Here is a 20731-nt window from a genome sequence, read left to right on the forward strand (position 1 = left end):
CCTCCTGCCTCTACCCTCCCTCCTCCCTCTGAGAGGGAGGAGGAGGAAGAAGAAAAAAGACAATGAGAGAAAAGAGAAAAGCTGTGAAATGGAGAGTTGAACATAAAGAGAATGGAGGGCCAGAAAAATCATGTTTGGCAACGATTTAGCGAATGGGTAAAAGAGGATGACGCAGTGAATATTGCCGCTGTACAAATTTTACAGTCACAAGATGGGGACTTCAAATAGGCCTATGGAATGTCAAGAGAGCCTACTGTTCAGATGGGTTAAGTGGAAACTGAAATCTGGACACTGACTGTAGGTATATAACCTCCCATATAACCTTAATATTAACTCCTGCATTTCTTTCAGTGAAATGATATACCAGATGTACATTTTGCCTCGGGAACAAGAGTGGAAAAATATGATTTCTTTCTTTGAGCATCTTGAGAGAATGTGATGGTGCAGTTAGGAACCGTCTGTAAAGGTGCTATCTTTATCAGCCTCATAAAAGCTGATAGATGCATATTTTGTGTGGTTGAAATACTAAGACGAACAGAAATATTATCAGAAACAGGTTGGATCATTTTCACAGCTTTCCATTTCTTCACAACTGGTCAAACTGAAGTCATTTGGACATTTTGCATAGAAAGTCTTTCCCTTTTTTAGAGTTTTCCCAGGCCCCTAAACACCTTTCCTCCCGAGCATTCAATTCATTATTCTGGTGAGCAAGGCTTTATTTAGTCTTCTAGGGCAACAAGCAACGACAGAAGAGAAGCTACATGAACTCAGCAAAAAAATAAACGTCCTCTCACTGTCAACTGCATTTATTTTCAGCAAACTTAACATGTGTAAATATTTGTATGAACATAACAACAGACATAAACTGAACAAGTTCCACAGACATGTGACTAACAGAAATAGAATAATGTGTCCCTGAACAAAGGGGGGGGTCAAAATCAAAAGTAAGAGTCAGTATCTGGCGTGGCCACCAGCTGCACTAAGTACTGCAGTGCAAATCCTCCTCATGGACTGCATCAGATCTGTCAGTTCTTGCTGTGAGATGTTACCCCACTCTTCCACCAAGGCACCTGCAAGTTCACGGACATTTCTGCGGGGAATGGCCCTAGCCCTCACCCTCCGATCCAACAGGTCCCAGAAATTGTCATGTTTTGTCATTGATTATCATGTCTTGTCCCTGTGCTTCCCCTTCTATTCGTTTCCCTCTGCTGGTCTTATTAGGTTCTTTCCCTCTTTCTATCCCTCTCTCTCCCCCTCCCTCTCTCCCTCTCTCGCTCTCTCTCTCTATCGTTCCGTTCCTGCTCCCAGCTGTTTCTCATTCTCCTAACGACCTCATTTACTCTTTCACACCTGTRCCCTATTTTGCCCTCTYAWTAGAGTCCCTATTTCTCCCTCTGTTTTCCGCTTCTGTCCTTGTCGGATCCTTGTTTGATGTTTGCTGTTCTGTGTCCTTGTTCCGCCCTGTCGTGTTTCCGCCTTCTTCAGATGCTGCGTGTGAGCAGGTATCTATATCAGCTACGGCCTGCGCCTTCCCGAAGCGACCTGCAGTCTGTGGTCGCGTATCCAGTTGTTCCCCTCTACTGCCTAGAGGATTTCAGTTTTCCTGTTTGACTTTACCTGAGATTATATCCAGGATTATCGTTTTTGTTATAGACTGGAATAAAGYCTCTGTTTCTGTTAAGTCGCTTTTGGGTCCTTATTCACCAGCATAACAGAAATGCTCAATGGGATTGAGAACGTTCTCCGGGCACTTCGCTGGCCATGGCAGAACACTGACATTCCTGTCTTGCTGGAAATCACGCACAGAAAGAGCAGTATGGCTGGTGACATTGTCATGCTGGAGGGTCATGTCAGGATAAGCCTGCACGAAGGGTACCACATGAGGGAGGAGGATGTCTTCCCTGTAACACACAACGTTGAGATTGCCTGCAATGACAACAAGCTCAGTCCGATGATGCTGTGACACAACGCCCCAGACCATGACGAACCCTCCACCTCCAAATCGATCCCGCTCCAGAGTACAGGCCTCGGTGTAACGCTCATTCCTTCGATGATAAACGCGAATCCGACCATCACCCCTGGTGAGACAAAACCGCGACTCGTCAGTGAAGAGCACTTCTTGCCAGTCCTGTCTGGTCCAGTGACGGTGGGTTTGTGTCCATAGGCGACGTTGTTGCCGGTGATGTCTGGTGAGGACCTGCCTTACAACAGGCCTACGAGCCCTCAGTCCAGCCTCTCTCAGCCAATTGCGGACAGTCTGAGCACTGATGGAGAGATTGTGCGTTCCTGGTGTAACTCGGCAGTTGTTATTGCCATCCTGTACCTGTCCCGCAGGTGTGATGTTCGGATGAACCGATCCTGTGCAGCTGTTGTTACACGTGGTCTGCCACTGCGAGCACGATCAGCTGTCCGTCCTGTCTCCCTGTAGCGCTGTCTTTGGCGTCTCACAGTACGGACATTGCAATTTATTGCTCTGGCCACATCTGCAGTCCTCGTGCCTCCTTGCAGCATGCCTACGGCACGTTCATGCAGATGAGCAGGGACCCTGGGCATCTTTCTTTTGGTGTTTTTCAGAGTCAGTAGAAAGGCCTCTTTAGTGTCCTAAGTTTTCATAACTGTGACCTTAATTGCCGACCGTCTGTAAGCTGTTAGTGTCTTAACGACCGTTCCACAGGTGCATGTTCATTAATTGTTTATGGTTCATTGAACAAGCATGGGAAACAGTGTTTAAACCCTTTACAATGAAGATCTGTGAAGTTATTAGAATTTTTACGAATTATCTTTTAAAGACAGAGTCCTGAAAAAGGGACGTTTCTTTTTTGCTGAATTTATATGTAATTATAGACAAGTTGACTAACAAATAGCCTACTAAAATGTCAGAAATTATAAGCAGAAACATCTCTAAATTAGGCCCCAAAATAATCCTGCACCCCCTGTCCAGAAATCTTTCCGCCATCTCTGACTGTGGCCTGTAGTGTATTTAATATATTTGTAGATTAGTGTCGGGTGCGGGCCACTCCATTCTCCAATCTCCCAACCAAGGAGAAGGGCAAGAGATCACGTTTAATTGATAGTTCCAAGTAGCTAGCCACTCAATTCACCTGCTCCAAATGGCACCAACAGGGGACATAAAGCACTAATGGGATTTTTAATGGTGGGTAAGTGCTCGCACAGAAAAATTATCAAATAACCGTCCAAGTCCATTTCATTCCCTTGGCAGCATAGTATTACCTGACAACGTATTGGAGGGCAATTCATTAGGAAGCAGGCTCTGACTCTGGAACCAATCTCTTTTTCCCTGACAGTCTCTCTCTCAGACATTGGCTAGTTTGGCCACTCAATTATAGGGCTTCTGTTTTAAATTGGACGATAAGCATCCCAGCAGGGCAGCCTCCATACCAATCAAAAAGGCAGTAACTGCTAATTTGGTTGAAAATTAGTTAGTCATTTTTCCTACATTAAATACATGCTTAATCATTTGGACAAATATCCTGCCTCTATGGTATTGTGTTTTGGAGAAAATGGGGATCATAATTAGCAGTAACTGCAAAACGTTACTGTGAAACCAAGGTAAATGGCAGTAACTGAACTTACTGCCTTTTAGCTTGGTTTCAACCTGCCCTTGGCTGCAGTTACTGCCTTTTACCTTGGTATCATATCATATTCTGATAGTGATACAATCGAACGTGAATGCCAGCTACAGACACATTGCTAATCTAGGGACACAACATCATGGCACAGAATTCCCAGGGGGAAATTATGGTTGAACTTGCTCTGAAATGCCGAAAGCCAGACACTGGTAAGAACAAGCTAAGCTAGCTAATGAGCATAGACTAACAATGCTGCCTGCTCCCATAAGAGGAGATCATCAATTGATACTAACTCCAATCTATTAGCCATATAATGATTTATCATTACATGAATGCGGGAAAAAATTGTTTGCCAAAATGACTTTCACCAATCCCTGTGGCCTAGATGATTATAGTATCTGTGCGGATCAAAATTGCCATATGAAGGTGCATTAGGACTGTACAACCACATCAATACTAAGTGTTATTCCTGTCAATGTCCATCCATGCAATCTAAATAAGCATTAGGGCTATTAAGAGTGCTATTCTTATTATCTTAATATTAGATTTGAAAATAAAGATGCAAATTGAAGAGCCTTTTTGAGAGCAGGTATGAAATGAATAGATGAACTGACTTATGACAGTGAAAATGATCATGACAATGTTTGCACAAGATAAAATCAACATTGATTATATCCTATATTATAGAACATTATCGAACTGAAAAGGATTATGATCATATGTTTGCACACCACAAAATGTCAGTATTAATTATCATCTATGACAGAATAGAATCATTAGGATGCAAGTGTATTGGCTCTTTTTAATTCAGTGTGAATGTGAGGAGTGATATGGAAGAGCACTGAAGTTTTACTTAAAAATTAAATGTAATTATTCAGTATTTTATCAATTGTAGCTAAATGTCATTTATGTCCTCTTATGAATGTGAAAATTTAAATGTTTAAAATACTTAAAGTTGTTATTTGTTCAAAATTGTCTAATAAAAAATGTATACAAAAAATAATTTAATTTGCAATCTCATGGTAATTTTGTGTAATTAGTATGACCCTACGTTATACTTCTATCATGTTCCAATACATCATTATATATTACAAGATAGGTCATCATTTAATGTAACTCAAACAAATTACAGTGCTGCTTTTCACATTTACTCTTATAACAAGACATGGGCTACTTGTCAAACACAGCATGTAATGTGACTGACGCAGAACCTACGTCTCCATGTAAATGCAACTGGTATCTTAGTGGAAGACACACACAGGATGCCGTTTCAACTCTGTTACACTGTCTTTTATTAATAGCATAAATTAGAATTATAGTAAACTAACAAATTAAAATGGCAGATATTTCTCTTTGCTTTGGTATTACCCTGCAATTTATAATATATCATGCCTAGGAAGAAGGCAGTAACTGCTGTTTAAGGGTCAAAGGTTGTGTCAGAAGTCAGGGTTAACATGAATTTTTTTAAATTACTCATAGTAAGACAACAGATCACTTAAATCGACAATGTTCTTCGTATAATTAATTTGTCTGGACAATTATATAACATTTGAAGCCAATTTTCCTCAGTTCCACACTATAAGCAGTTACTGCCTTTTTGCTTGGAAGGGCAGTTTTTACTATCCATCAAGCTGTAGGAGGGAGAAATTACATGGCAATCAATCTCACGGTAGCCTGAGACTTAAACTGACACTTCCATAGGATCCCTTTTCTCCCCTCCAACATCACACTGTTGATTCAGTACTTACTGGGGAGGATGAGACATGACACATCACGGGTGAATGGCCTGGCAGTTCCTGTCATGGTAAATGTGGCTCCTGCTGTATCGGTGTGACTGCAGGTGTCCGGGATGAAGGCCTAACCACCGCCCTGACTTTTGCGTCTCCCTCCAAACCAAATCAAATTGTAAGTCACATGCGCCGATTACTACAAGTGTAGACTTTACCGTGCAATGCTTACTTACAAGCCCATTTCCAACAATGCAGTTAAAAAGTAAGAAAATTAACAAATAGATAAGAAGAAAATAGTAACACAATAAAATATCAAAATAAAATAACAYTAACGAGGCTAAATACAGGCTATAAAGAAGGAGTACTGGTACCGAGACAGTGTACTGGGGTACGAGGTAGATGGGGTCATTGATTGAAGTACTATGTACATGTACAGTTCCTTCTGAAAGTATCCATACCCCTTGACTTATTCCACATTTTGATGTGTTACAGCCTGAATTCAAAATGGATTCAATAGCTTTTTCCCCCTCACCCATCTACACACAATAGCCCATAATGACAAAGTGAAAAGATGTTTTTAAATGTTTATGCAAATGCATTGAAAATGAAAAATAGAGATATCTGATTTATATAAGTATTCACACACCTGACTCAATACATGTTAGAATCACCTTTGGTAGCGATTACAGCTATGTGTCTTTGTGGGTAAGTCTCTAAGTGTCACGCCCTGACCTTAGTTCCTTTGTTATGTCTCTATTTTGGCGTGAGTTGGGGTGGGCATTCTATGTTTTTGTTCTATGTTTTATATTTCTATGTGTTTGGCCGACTGTGGTTCTCAATCAGAGGCTGCTGTCTATCGTTGTCTCTGATTGAGAACCATACTTAGGTAGCCTCATCCCACCTGTGTTTTGTGGGTAGTTGTTTTCTGTTTTGTGTGTCTGCACCAGCCAGAACTGTTTNGTCTCTATTTTGGCGTGAGTTGGGGTGGGCATTCTATGTTTTTGTTCTATGTTTTATATTTCTATGTGTTTGGCCGACTGTGGTTCTCAATCAGAGGCTGCTGTCTATCGTTGTCTCTGATTGAGAACCATACTTAGGTAGCCTCATCCCACCTGTGTTTTGTGGGTAGTTGTTTTCTGTTTTGTGTGTCTGCACCAGCCAGAACTGTTTRGGTCGTTATCTTTGTTATTTCAGTGTTCATTTAATAAATATGGACACGTACCACGCTGTACCTTGGTTCTCTCCTTCCAACAGCCGTTACAGAACTACCCACCACCAACGGACCAAGCAGCGTGGAAAAAAGGAGGAATGGACATGGGAGGACATTCTGGACYGGAAGGGATCCTACACATGGGAGGAGATCCTGGCTGGAAGTTATCGCCTCCCATGGGAACAGGTGGAGGCAGCCAGGAGAGCGGAGGCAGCAGGAGAAGGGAACCAGCGGTACAAGAGAACTCGGCTGGCAAGGAAGCCCGAGAGGCTTCGGGGAGTGGGGGCACACGGGGAGTGTGGCGGAGTCAGGTTGGAGACCTTTCTTACCGGGCGAGCATGTGACTGGTCAGGCCCCGTGCTATGGGGTGATGCGCACTGTGTCTCGGCCGAGCATCCATAGGCCGGTGTGCTCGGTGCCAGCGTCCCGCATTTGCCGGGTGGAAGCTGGCATCCAGCCAGAACGGGTGGGGCCAGATCTGCGCTCGAGACCGCCAGTGCGCCTCCACGGCCCAGTGTATCCGGTGCCTCGGCCAAGGACAAGGCCTCCTGCATGTCTCCCCAGTCTGGTGAGTCCTGTGCCTGCGCCGAGAATTAACCCTCCTATATGTCTCTTCAGCCTGGTGAGTCCTGTGCCTTCTCCCAGAGCCAGGCCTCCTGTGTGTCTCTCCACTCCAGTCTCCCTCCTGTCCGGAGCTGCCAGAGTCTCCCTCCTGTCCGGAGCTGCCAGAGTCTCCCTCCTGTCCGGAGCTGCCAGAGTCTCCCTCCTGTCCGGAGCTGCCAGAGTCTCTCTCCTGTCCGGAGCTGCCAGAGTCTCCCTCCTGTCCGGGGCCCGCTAGCGAGGGTCCTCGCTCTAGAGTCGCCACCTAAGTGGGCCAAGCCAGAGGTGGAGCGGGGTCTACGTCCCGCACCAGAGCCACCACCGCGGTGAAATACCCCACCAGACCCTCCCCTATAGGTTCAGGTTTTGTGGCTGGAGTCCGCACCTTTGGGGGGGGGGGGTTACTGTCATGGCACGTCTCTATTTTGGTTTGGTCAGGGCGTGAGTTGGGGTGGGCATTCTATGTTTTTGTTCTATGTTTTATATTTCTATGTGTTTGGCCGAGTGTGGTTCTCAATCAGAGGCAGTTATCTATCGTTGTCTCTGATTGAGAACCATACTTAGGTAGCCTCATCCCACCTGTGTTTTGTGGGTAGTGTTGTTTCGTTTTGTGTGTCTGCACCAGCCAGAACTGTTTCGGTCGTTATCTTTGTTATTTCAGTGTTCATTTAATAAATATGGACACGTACCACGCTGCACCTTGGTCCTCTCCTTCCAACAGCCGTTACACTAAGAGCGTTCCATACCTGGATTGCACAATATTTGCACATTATTATTTTTAAATTCTTCAAGCTCTGTCAAGGTTGTTGATCATTGCTAGACAGCCATTTCCTAGTCTTGACAAAGATTTTCCAGACAATTTAAGTTAAACTGTAACTTGGGGCTGCAACTCAATACTAGGAAGGTGTTCCTAATGTTTTGTATACTCAGTGTATATAGCCATACAAATTATACACTGAGTATACCAAACTTTAGGAACACCTTCCTAATATTGAGTTACACGCCCTTAGCCCTCAGAAAAGCCTAAATTCATCGGGGCATGGACTCTACAAGGGGTCGAAAGCATTCCACAGGGATACTGGCCCAAAACGACTCCAATGCTTCCCACAGTTGTGTCAAGTTGACTGGATGTCCTTTGGGTGGTGGACCATTCTTGATACACACAGGAAACTGTTGAGCTTGAAAAACCCAGCATCATTGCAGTTCTTGACACAAACTGTTGCGCCTGGCACTTACTATCATACCCCATTCAAAAATATTTAGTCTTGCCCATTCACCCTCTGAATGGCAAACATACACAATCCATGTCAAGGCTTAAAAATCCTTCTTTAACCTGTATCCTCCCTTTCATCTACACTGATTGAAGTGGATTTAACATGTGACATCAATAAGGGATCTTTCACCTGAGTAGTGTACAGTATGTCATGGAAAGAGCAGGTGTTCTTAATGTTTTGTATACTCAGTGTATATAATGCATACTGTAGATGCATGTGTTAGTCAAACACTAGTATTGATGCGATGTTACATGATAGGATGAAAATCCATAGTTCATGATGGGATAATAGCTCAAGCTCAATATATGATGCCTATCAATAATATACACTGAGTATAGTAATGAGGCATAATTTATAGCCAAACATTTTGTGCTTATTAATGCTGAGACCAAGGTCTCTTTCACAGATGAGCCCTGTATATACACATCAATATAGGCCTAAATATAAACATTTACATCAACACACAAAAAGCAAAACACAAATCATAGAAAACAAACACATTCGTCAGTAAAAAATGTCCTCAATCAGCCTTGTGATTTGCCCTAGAGGCACCAATTCATCCAACTCTAGAGAGCCTTGGAGATCATTCCACAAGTAAGAGGTACAACAGATCAATACACAAATCAACAGGAAGAACAACATATTCCCAGTGGAGAACTCAGTGGAGAACAAAGGGATCTCCAGAGTAAGCCATCTCTGAGACCGGTCTGGTATCTCAAGTTAACAATGAAGTCAGGTACGGCGGAAGTTTATGCAGAGGGGCTTTACAAACAAAAAGAGTGCAATGCATCGATCTACGAGACTTCAAGAAGGCCAGCCTACTTTCTGATACAGAATGCAGTGATGTGTACTGAACCTATCTTCATTAATAAAGAATAGTGCTCTATGATGACAAACTGCGTCCAATGGCTTCAATACAGCGGAAGTGTCACGCCCTGACCATAGATTGCTTTGTATGTTTCTATGTTTTGTTTGGTCAGGGTGTGATGAGGGTTGGCATTCTATGTTGTATGTCTAGGTTGTCTTTTTCTATGTGTTTGGCCTAGTATGGTTCTCAATCAGAGGCAGGTGTCTGTCGTTGTCTCTGATTGGGAGCCATATTTAGGTAGCCTGTTTTTCCTTTGTGTTTTGTGGGTGGTTGTTTCCTGTGTCTGTATTTGTTACCATACGGGTCTGTTTCAATTTTCGTTTGTTCTTTCACGGTGTTAGTTTTGTATTTTTGTAGTGTTCAGTTGTATTATTAAAATGGACACTTACCACGCTGCACATTGGTCCGACATTTCATACTCCTCTTCAGACGAGGAGGAAAACCGTTACAGGCAGCTGCATTCATATACACCAGGTATTCCCAAACTGGGGTACATGCAATGCCGTCAAGGGGAATGCCAAATAAAATATGATTTGACATTTTTTTTAAACTAAAAAACATTTGGTTTACAGTTTTTTTCCCTTCACAGGGAAAAAGTAGCCTKATTTCACTTCCAAAAACGTAATTAATTATTCCTGCAGCCGCAGATATGGCTGGGACAATGTTGGGGGGAAAGGCCCAAAAAACTATACAGACAATGCCTTCATCAAACAACACTCTTTCATGACGCATCAGTGACATGGCAGGAGATGTTTTGAAATTATGTAAAAATGTACCACTAGCCACTTTAAACAATGGCCACTAATATAATGTTTACATACCCTACATTACCCATCTCATATGTATATACTGTACTCTATATCATCTACTGCATCTTGCCATCTTTATGTAATACATGTACCACTAGCCACTTTAAACTATGCCACTTTATGTTTACATACCCTACAGTACTCATCTCATATGTATATAACCGTACTCTATACCATCTACTGCATCTGCCATGCCGTTCTGTACCACCACTCATTCATATATCTTTATGTACATATTCTTTATCCCTTTACACTTGTGTGTGTGTYTAAGGTAGTAGTTGTGGAATTGTTAGGTTAGATTACTTGTTGGTTATTACTGCATTGTCGGAACTAGAAGCACAAGCATTTCGCTACACTCGCATTAACATCTGCTAACCATGTGTATGTGACTAATAAAATTTGATTTGATTTGAAACAATTACTACTTCGTATACAAGCCAGTGAATTATATGAGTTACAGCTGGATGAGTCAGACGTGGCGGGCCTGGCACAGCTCCTGGTATATGTCCGTTACATTTATGGGGGTCAATTAGGGAAAACATCCTCTTCTGCAAACCACTGGAAACCAGGACAACAGGAGAGGATATTATTAAAGTACTGGACAGCTTTGTGACATCAAATGGACTTTGGTGGTCAAGATGTGTTGGTATCTGTACTGATGGCACAAAAGCCATGACAGGGAGACATAGTGGAGTGGTAATGCGTGTGCAAGCAGTTGCTCACGATGCTACTTGGGAACACTGCAGCATCCACTGAGAGGCTCTTGCTGCCAATGGAATGCCTGACAGCTTGAAAGACGTTTTGGACACTACAGTGAAAATGGTTAACTTTGTTAAAGTTTCACACACAACTGACCTATCTGGGAGATGTTTTTTCTCGCATAAATGATCTCAATACAGGATTACAGGGACTCTCCGCAACTATATTCAATGTGCGGGACAAAATTGAGGATATGATTAAGAAGTTGGAGCTCTTTTCTGTCTGCATTAACAAGGACAACACACAGGTCTTTCCATCATTGTATGATTTTGTGGGTGCAAATGAACTCAAGCTTACAGACAATGTCAAATGTGATATAGTGAAGCACCCGAGTGAGCTGGGTGCGCAATTACGTAGGTACTATCCTGAAACGGATGACACAAACTGGATTCGTTATCCCTTTCATGCCCTGCCTCCAGTCCACTTACCGATATCTGAACAAGAGAGCCTCATTGAAATTGCAACAAGCGGCTCTGTGAAAATTMAATTTAATCAGAAGCCACAACCAGATTTCTGGATAGGGCTGCACTCAGAGTTTCTCGCTCTGTTAAGACACCGATGCCCTTTGCAACCACGTACCTATGTGAGAGTGGATTCTCGGCGCTCACTAGCATGAAAACTAAATACAGGCACAGACTGTGTGTTGAAAATGATTTAAGACTGAGACTCTCTCCAATACAACTGTCACGCCCTAACCATAGAGGACCACAATAGTCCCTGTGCCCAAGAACACTATGATAACCTGCCTAAATGACTACTGACCCGTAGCACTCACGTCTGTAGCCATGAAATGCTTTGAAAAGCTGGTCATGGCTCACAACACCATTATCCCAGAAACCCTAGACCCACTCCAATTTGTATACCGTACCAACAGATCCACAGATGATGCAATCTCTATTGCACTCCACACTGCCCTTTCCCACCTGGAAAAAAGGAACACCTATGTGAGAATGCTATTCATTGACACAGTTCAGCGTTCAACACCATAGTGCCCTCAAAGCTCATCACTAAGCTAAGGACCCTGTGGCTAAACACCTCCCTCTGCAACTGGATCCTAGACTTCCTGATGGGCCGCCCCCATGTGGTAAGGGTAGGTAACAACACATCCGCCACGCTGATCCTCAACATGTGGGCCCCTCAGGGGTGCATGTTCAGTCCCCTCCTGTACTCCCTGTTCACTCATGACTGCATGGCCAGGCACGACTCCAACACTATCATTAAGTTTGCTAACGACACAAGAACGGTAGGCCTGATCACCGACAATGACGAGACAGCCTATAGGGAGGAGGTCAGAGACCTGGCTGTGTGGGCCAAGGACAACAACCTCTCCCTCAACGTGATCAAGACAAAGGAGATGATTGTGGACTACAGGAAAAGGAGAACTGAGCACGCCCCCATTCTCATTTACGGGGCTGTAGTGGAGCAGGTTGAGAGCTTTAAGTTCCTTGGTGTCCACGTCACCAACAAACTAACATGGTCCAAGTACACCAAGACAGTCATGAAGAGGGCACAACAAAACCTATTCCCCCCTCAGGAGACTGAAAAGTTTTGGTATAGGTCCTCAGATCCTCAAAAGGTTTTACAGCAGCACCATCGAGAGCATCCTGACGGGTTGCATCACTGCCTGGTATGGCAATGGCTCGGCCTCGACTGCAAGGCACTTCAGAGGGTAGTGCGTACGGCACAGTACATCACCGGGGCCAAGCTTCCTGCCATCCAGGACCTCTATACCAGTCGGTGTCAGAGGAAGGCCTTAAAAATTGTCAGACTCCAGCCACCCTAGTCACAGACTGTTCTCTCTACTACCGCACGGCAAGCGGTACCAGAGCGCCAAGTCTAGGTCCAAGAGACATCTAAACAGCTTCTACCCCCAAGCCATAAGACTCTTGAACAGCTAATCAAATGGCTACCCAGACTATTTGCACCCCCCTCCCCCCCGCTGCTACTCTCTGTTATTATCTATGCACAGCCACTTTAATAACCCTACCTGCATGTACATAATTACCTCGACACCGGTGCCCCCGCACATTACTCTGAACCCGTACCCCCTGTACATTGACTCTGAACCGGTACCCCCTGTACATTGACTCTGAACCGGTACCCCCTGTACATTGACTCTGAACCGGTACCAGCGCCGGACCAATCCCTGTACATTGAATCTGAACCTGGTACCCCCCTGTACACTGGACTCTTGAACCGGTACCCCCTGTACATTGACTCTGAACCGGTACCCCCTGTACATTGACTCTGAACCGGTACTCCCTGTACATTGACTCTGAACCGGTACCCCCTGTACACTGACTCTGAACCGGTACCCCCTGTACATTGACTCTGAACCGGTACCCCCTGTACATAGCCCCTATTGTTATTTACTGCTGTCCCTTAATTACTTTTGGGGGGGGATTTTCTTGAAACTGCATTGTTGGTTAAGGGCTTGTCAGTAAGCAGTTCACTGTAAGGTGTTGTATTCGGAGCATGTGACAAATACAATTTGATTTGATTTGACTCGAACAAGTCGCGCAAAAAAAGGCATTGTTTCTTATGCTGGGCATCATTCACAAGTGATAATATATCATTCACAAGTTATAGGCTAATATTGTCACCCATCAGACTATTCTTGATTTGATATCGTCTTTACATATACTAAATAATATACACTATGTGTGACATTTGTTTTGATTTAGAATGCATTATCATGCACCTGTCTGGAAACGGGCAGCGGGAAAAAAATACATGTTATCTATGCACTTAAATAGTGAATGGACGGTTTTCCCCGTGGTTTATTTTCATGCCTGCCAGGTAGGCCATACTCCGGTTGTAAAATATGTGCTTAATATTAGCAAAGTTGAGAAATAAATATAGTAGACSTAGCCTATAGTAAACTGATGGGATCCTCCTATTTACTAGCGGCCATCACTCTGTTTTCTCTGTTTGCATAGCCTATAGAAATGTTGTGCAACATGAGCTCATGGGCTCTCATGAAGTGTTTGATTAGATTTTCAAAGATATTTGCATTGATGTCAGAGTGATTAGAGGGACAATAGAGTGCTGAGTAACAGGCAGTTAGCAAGTTTGTTACTAATGACCAGCAGCAGCATCAGAGCTTGCAGAAGCCTAATTACCGTGACTAAATAGCCACGTGGAATTTGACTGCCTTCATGACTCGTGACCGCCGGTGTGGCGGTAATACGGTCACCGCAACAGCCCTAGTACCAATCAGTTCAACAAAGACGTTATTTCATTAAAGCAGTGAATGCAGCAAGAGAAAGATATGTTGTCACATCCATGTAATTTCCCTGAGCTCGTAGTGCCAGGGCTGTTGGATTAAAGGAGCGCTGATAGAACCGCACAGTATTGATCTGAATCAGACAAACACTGAGAAGCTCAGAGAGGAAATGCACCGTAGAGCATCTCTGGGTGGCTTGATTGGTCTGGGAAGCTAACAAACACTAGTATGTGATGCGAAGTGATTTATTTATAGCGCTTTGTGTTAGGATTGAGAGGTAACATAAGGGGAACATGCTGGTGGGGTTGAATACTAAATACAATAGTGGGTTGGAGTGAAACCATGCAATCACAAAGGTGATTGCTAAAGTTGATTTGCTTCTGCCCAATCCGATTATATCCCATGATATTCTATCCTCCATGCTTGAGGTAGCTGCTAAAGAGTAGTGTAGCTTCCACTGTATAGGCATACTGTATAGCAGAATGGAGGGGGCATTTGTGGGTAAAGGAGGAGAGGACAGTAAGAGTAATGGCCCACATCTACCTCCTGACCTGCATAGACACACAGGGCTTTCTGTTGAAGCTCAAAACATTGAATGAAATATTTACATCAACTCGATCAATACTTCCATTAAGCCCTAATCAATTGACCATTAACAGGCTGTTCCTCAGAAAATCACAGACTCGGAGCGCTCACTGGTTATGCACACAGACAATACCCTATAAGGGTGATTCCATGCAGTGGAAAATATTTTTGGTATCTCAGATTGTTCTGGCAATTCTCACACAGGAACTTCATTGGGAGGAAGGATGTTTAACATGCTTTTTATAATTGTATCACAAAGTATTTTTAGGCCTTTGTTAGACCTGTATATTCCTCTTGCTGTCAATATACTCCTAATGTGTTCTCTCAAATATGCAGTATGTCTAGATTCTGAAATACACATTTTCAAATTAATTTATTCAACAAAACTACCCTTTTGGATGTAGCTTATTTTTTAGACATATTGTTTGTAACAATATACTCTTCCAGAGTGGGCTCTCTGGTACCTTTAATGATATTACCCATTTTATACAAAGAAATGTATATTCTAGCTATTTACCATTCTCAGCCCACCTTTGTGATTGACATTCAGCAAGACACCAGCAGAGGGAGTTACCTTAGAATACATGTTTTAATTTATTGTGTTGATGGTGCTCATAAAATGTATCATACCTTCAGAATGAGCAGAGAACCCACTCTGAAAATGTAATGTACTTGTAGAGTATATTGTTCCAAGCAATATCTTAAAATGAACACATTCAAAAAGGGTCGTTTTGAGATATTAATATTTTGAATGTTGAATAAATGAATGTGAACATTTGTATTTATACCAAAAATATTTTCCCCTCCCGCTGCCGTGTCAGACATACACGGTCAGTGACATCCATCCAAGCTTAATGGACCCTTATGAAGTAAAAACAGCCTCATGATGGCACTCTTCAACTGTCAAAAAGCCATTAGTACAAGAGATGTCATTTCACACCTAAACGCCATCACAACCTGCATACCTAATGATCCAAAGCAGATGTTTCAACTGAAGGTTTCACTTAACCCTTTACAGCCTGGCACCTACTACCATACCCCATGCAAAGGCACTTACATTTGTCTTTCCCATTCACCCTCTGAATGGCACACAGACAATCCATGTCTCAATTGTCTCAAGGCTTAAAAATCCTTCTTTAACCTGTCTCCTCCCCTTCATCTACACTGATTGAAGTGGATTTAACAAGTGACATCAATAAGGCATCATAGCTTTCACCTGGAGTCACCTGGTCAGTCTGTCATGGAAAGAGCAGGTGTCCTTAATGTTTCGTGTACTCAGTGTATAATATAATAACATTATAGCATAGCTAGGCTATATATAGCATACAAAGTAGCTTATACAATAGAGGGAATCTAGGATTTCAATGTTCCTTCTATGAGACAAAACGGCAGCCTATTCCCTTTTTATTGGACTACTTTTAGCTAGGGCTCATAGTCTGGACAATAGTCCACTATATAAGGAAATAGGAAATAGGATGGATAAAAGAGACAGAGGAGAAGGAGATTAGAAACAAGCTGTGGTGACATTTCTTTAGGGACACGACACACAAGATCAGTGTGAGTCAACCTACAGTCACGCACGCATGCTGTTACCCCCCAACGGGTCACAATGCCCGCGATCAATGGGCCAATCACAGCTGGGTAGAGGCGGGTTCAACAAAGTTGACTCGGTTGGAAACCCCTAGCAGCCCCAAAATGGCCACTGCCACCTCATGTGGAGACTAGAGAGGAGTGCAGCTGCTACCAGGACTGGGGTACACTCCGTGTCAACTCAATCAGTTCAGGATGTGACGTGCAATTCAAGTTCACATAGAAAACTAACAGGTGATTTTTTTATTCATGAAACACATTTTCAATTCTGAATTGAACTGGAATCAACCCCAACTGACTGCTAACCTAACTATGTGGGCTATCCATCCATTTGAAGGGCTCTGGTCAAAAGTACATGGGAATAGGGTGCCAATTGGAATGTGACCAGTCTCTTGTCAGTGCTCATACATATCCACATACTAACTAAACCATTAATCTGTGGTGCACGGCCTGAGAGGTCTAAATCCCCGTGGGCCTGATCAAATATGTCTCCTGTCCGACAGTGAATAGCTTAGACACGTCTCAAAGAGCTCCTATGAAGGATCAGAGATGAGCAGGAGCCTGGGATGGATACCCTCCGACTCTTCACCCTCTCTGTTTTCTCTCTCCTCTTACTCTACTTTCCTCTCCCTCCTCTCCTTGGCTGTGGCTTTGATCCAAACACTCAGGAAGTGATTTCTTTATCGAGGGGAATACAGGCTCACTCTCACATCTGCCAGTCACGACAGACAATTGGCCCTGATAAGATTTATATAGATTGAGATAGCGGCTGGTACTGAACAGACATTTTACTTATAGAGAGAACGCAGTCGGTTGTAGGATATATTCCGTTGCCATGGTAACGCCGATAAATTCCACATTACCTCCTTTGTTATGACTGATTGACAGTAGATATCAATCAGCGAATATAAATCACCATACTATGATAATGTGTGCAGTCAGTGTTCTGAAAGAAACTGCAAACCTAAATAAGCCTACATTTATCTGCGTGAGATGAGTCATAGGGAAATTACAGAATGTGAAATATACTTACAAGAAAATTTTAAACACAGGCTGAGTCTGGGTGAAACTTAAAACATACAATGGAAAGAAAGGAGGAAGAGAGGAAGGAAAAAATACAGAACGCATACCTTGACGTATGACGGCTGTTTTTCCAGGATAAGATGGGCAACCTTTTTGGAAACCTACAGAGGAGGACAAGAAAAAGAAACCCAGTCAGATGCTTGTAAACGCCATCCCAAGTGAGAAACACACTTATCGTACTATGGTAGGCCATGGAGAAAGAATAGCTGGCTTTGATGCCTGTAACTATAATATCAGTCTTTAAAGAGCGACTGCCTCTAAAGTGCAACTAATCCCTTTGAAAACAGCATATATGAGTCTGAAACATTTATTCTAGCGTCTGAAATTGACTACAAAGTGTAAATAGGATCATTTTGGTCACAAAGTCAGTCTTATCTAAAGCGGAGTTTGGAACCTCAGTGCGCCACAAGTAAATGAAGGTTGGGTTTGAATTATAATTACGTCAACAAATCATGCCCCATTTTGCCAAGCTCCACGTGCAAATCGCCCCTCCGCTGCCCTTCATTGAATGGGGCTCCGTTGTTTTATCACCCCCAACACGTTCAAATMATCCCTATATGGATTGACCATGCCTCCATAGCCAAAGTTCTATGGTATGCATGCCCTACAGAAGGACCCTAGCTAGTATGCGGAATAGGTGCTCGAGTTCGTCGGTCCCCAAGTCTGCACCAGTAACGCCAGCTTGGTGTGCAACGACCGGTGGTGGTGAGTATAATCTGAGATACTGGAATATAATGACCTCTGATGTAACTTAGTTAACGACGTTAGATAATGTTATGCTATGGTCTTGATCGGTCTTGATCACGTGATCGGGTGTTTCTCACAGGCTACAAGTGAAGACAGACACTCCGGGGACGCAACTGCACGCGTCCTTATCCAATTCCGAGGTGCATATTGAAGATATTGGAAGAACTGTCCACATTTACTTTTTGTCAGCCAAAAAGATGAGTAGTCCTAACGAATAGCAAAAGCACTAGCCTATGTCAATCTACTATCCCCCATAGTASAAAAGTGAACCTATTCAATTCTGTGCGAGAAATAAATATTCCAAACATAGTCTGGGACAGTTGTGGGATGCGATAGATCCCAAATTAACGCAATGAGGTTGATGCAACAGACCAGAAGGTTTAGCTTAAAATGTTGATAAACTATTAGGCTATTTCTTCACATTAATCGCGCAGCAATGCACACATGGTAGTAGGCTATAAGTGTGAATGCTCCATTAGTGGAAAACACCATTATGAAATCTGCAAATGTGATATTGCATGTAATGCTTTTATTGTGAAAATTATCTTCTACACCCATTTTAAATACGATTAATGTGATTAATTTTAAGAAGTTATTTGTCCACTTGAGTTGTGACACAAACCTTACCAAAACATATAGGCCTTTGGGCTAGGCTACATGAGGTGTAGGCCATTCTTGAACATGGGGTGAGACATTGTTACTAATTTGTAAATAAAGCCAGTTTGTAAGTTTTTGGTTTCTCTCCCTCTAAAAACAGAAATAAATAATTCTAAATAACAATCATCTCATGGGTCTTCCAGTCACGGGCATTGAACCAACATCTGTAGCAACACAGTTTGCACTGCTATGCAGAGTCTTAGACCGTTGCGCCACTGTACGATGTGACTGGTCAGGAGTGGACTACAGTAAGACCAAAATAAAATAATAAATAATAATAAAATAATAATAATAAATAAATAAAATAATAAAAACCTTAGTGTAACAACAGTTTTAGTAAGTAATACTGAAGTTGTGCACAATTATCAGTTTCTATTTAGGTTTATGTCACCCATTCATTGTCAGTTAGAGACACAGTAGGACCCAAAAGCATAATAAGTCCTCTAACTCCCCCTTGCGCTGGTCTGGACGCAGGGTACCGTACTAAACCACAAATACCTCTAAGTCCAGCAGCAGAATCGCAAAACTTTTAGTGGAGCAACCACTGCATGTGGAGCAGTAGCAGCAGTGTATGTGGGGCAGTAGCAGCAGTGTATGTGGAGCAGTAGCAGCAGTGTATGTGGAGCAGTAGCAGCAGTGTATGTGGAGCAGTAGCAGCAGTGTATGTGGAGCAGTAGCAGCAGTTGTATGGTGGAAAGCAGTAGCAGCGGAGTGTATGTGGAGCAGTAGCAGCAGTGTATGTGGTGAGTTTGAAAGTGTGACTGTGTGTGTGGCATCAGTACGCACGTGTGCGCATGTGTGTGTATGGGCGTATATAGTGTGTGCGTGTGAATGTGTGTTGTGTAAGTATGTGTGAGTACTGGTATCGTCCCAGCCCTCGAACACACACACACACACAAATACACACACACACACACACACACAAATATATACAGATACAAACACACACACAGCTAGGAACATGAGGTTCCAGAGCCAGTTGGATGCCCAGTACACAGCTCCACACTGAGGGGGCGTTGAGACGTTGTTGTATGGACGGAGGACGGGGTGGGGTGTTGACTAGGTTGAGTAACTAAAGCTCTGAACAGATGGTAGACTCTGTTCAACTGCTGTGCTCGTTCACTCGTTTGATCAACTATGTGTATGAGCGTGTGCGTGAAAGACATAGTGACTGAATTAAGGAATGTGAGATGGAGAGAGTGACAGAGGGCCTCTGAAAATCAACAACCATATTTATTTTAATCAAATTTAAAAAATACTATTACCTCTAAGGGGGTTATAGATTACCTCTAAGGGGGTTATAGATTACCTCTAAGGGGGTTATAGATTACCTCTAAAGGGGTTATAGATTACCTCTAAGGGGTAACAGAGAGCAAAAACAGTTTCTGATTATGATGATTCAGTTTGTGTGTAAGATGTACGTTATCTGTGCTCCTCAGCAGTTCAGTGAGAGTGGTAACTTCACTCACAGCACAAAACCAATCCCATCCCACTGGGGATCCAGAAAGAATGCTCATCCCTGGTACAGAGACAATTCTCCTCCTCACTCAAACACAATAAATCTGTCTACAAAAAAAACATCCAAACCAGGAAAAAGCAGATGTGTGGAAAAGACCCAACCACCTGCAGCCGCCCACATGACCAGAGATTAGCCCTCCAATCACCTGTGATCTGACAGAGCCAAACAGCAAGGTATAATTCACATGTAATTGACTGGTATGCAGAGTAGAGTTAATAGCCCAATTATCCGGCCACACGCCTCATACATTTTAGCTGAGAGCCAAAAGATAGAGCTGTCAATCAGCCAAAACTGCTCAGTAGCAGTCGGAAATGGAACCATATTCTCTATAGAGTGCACTGCTTTTGACCAGAGCTCTATGGGATAGGGCATAAAACAGTAGTGTGGTGTTTGGACACTGCCTAGTGTCAGCGTTTTTGGACACTGCCTAGTGTCAGCGTTTTTGGACACTGCCTAGTGTCAGCGTTTTTGGACACTGCCTAGT

At 43.1% G+C, this 20731-nt stretch overlaps 1 pseudogene; it reads right to left on the bottom strand.

The window, feature by feature from the left end:
* Positions 1-20731, bottom strand: part of LOC111955777 (syndetin-like) — a 322304-nt pseudogene that overhangs the window by 269109 nt on the left and 32464 nt on the right.

This window comes from Salvelinus sp. IW2-2015, linkage group LG31 (genome assembly GCF_002910315.2).
Source record: "Salvelinus sp. IW2-2015 linkage group LG31, ASM291031v2, whole genome shotgun sequence".
Classification (NCBI taxonomy): Eukaryota; Metazoa; Chordata; class Actinopteri; order Salmoniformes; family Salmonidae; genus Salvelinus; species Salvelinus sp. IW2-2015.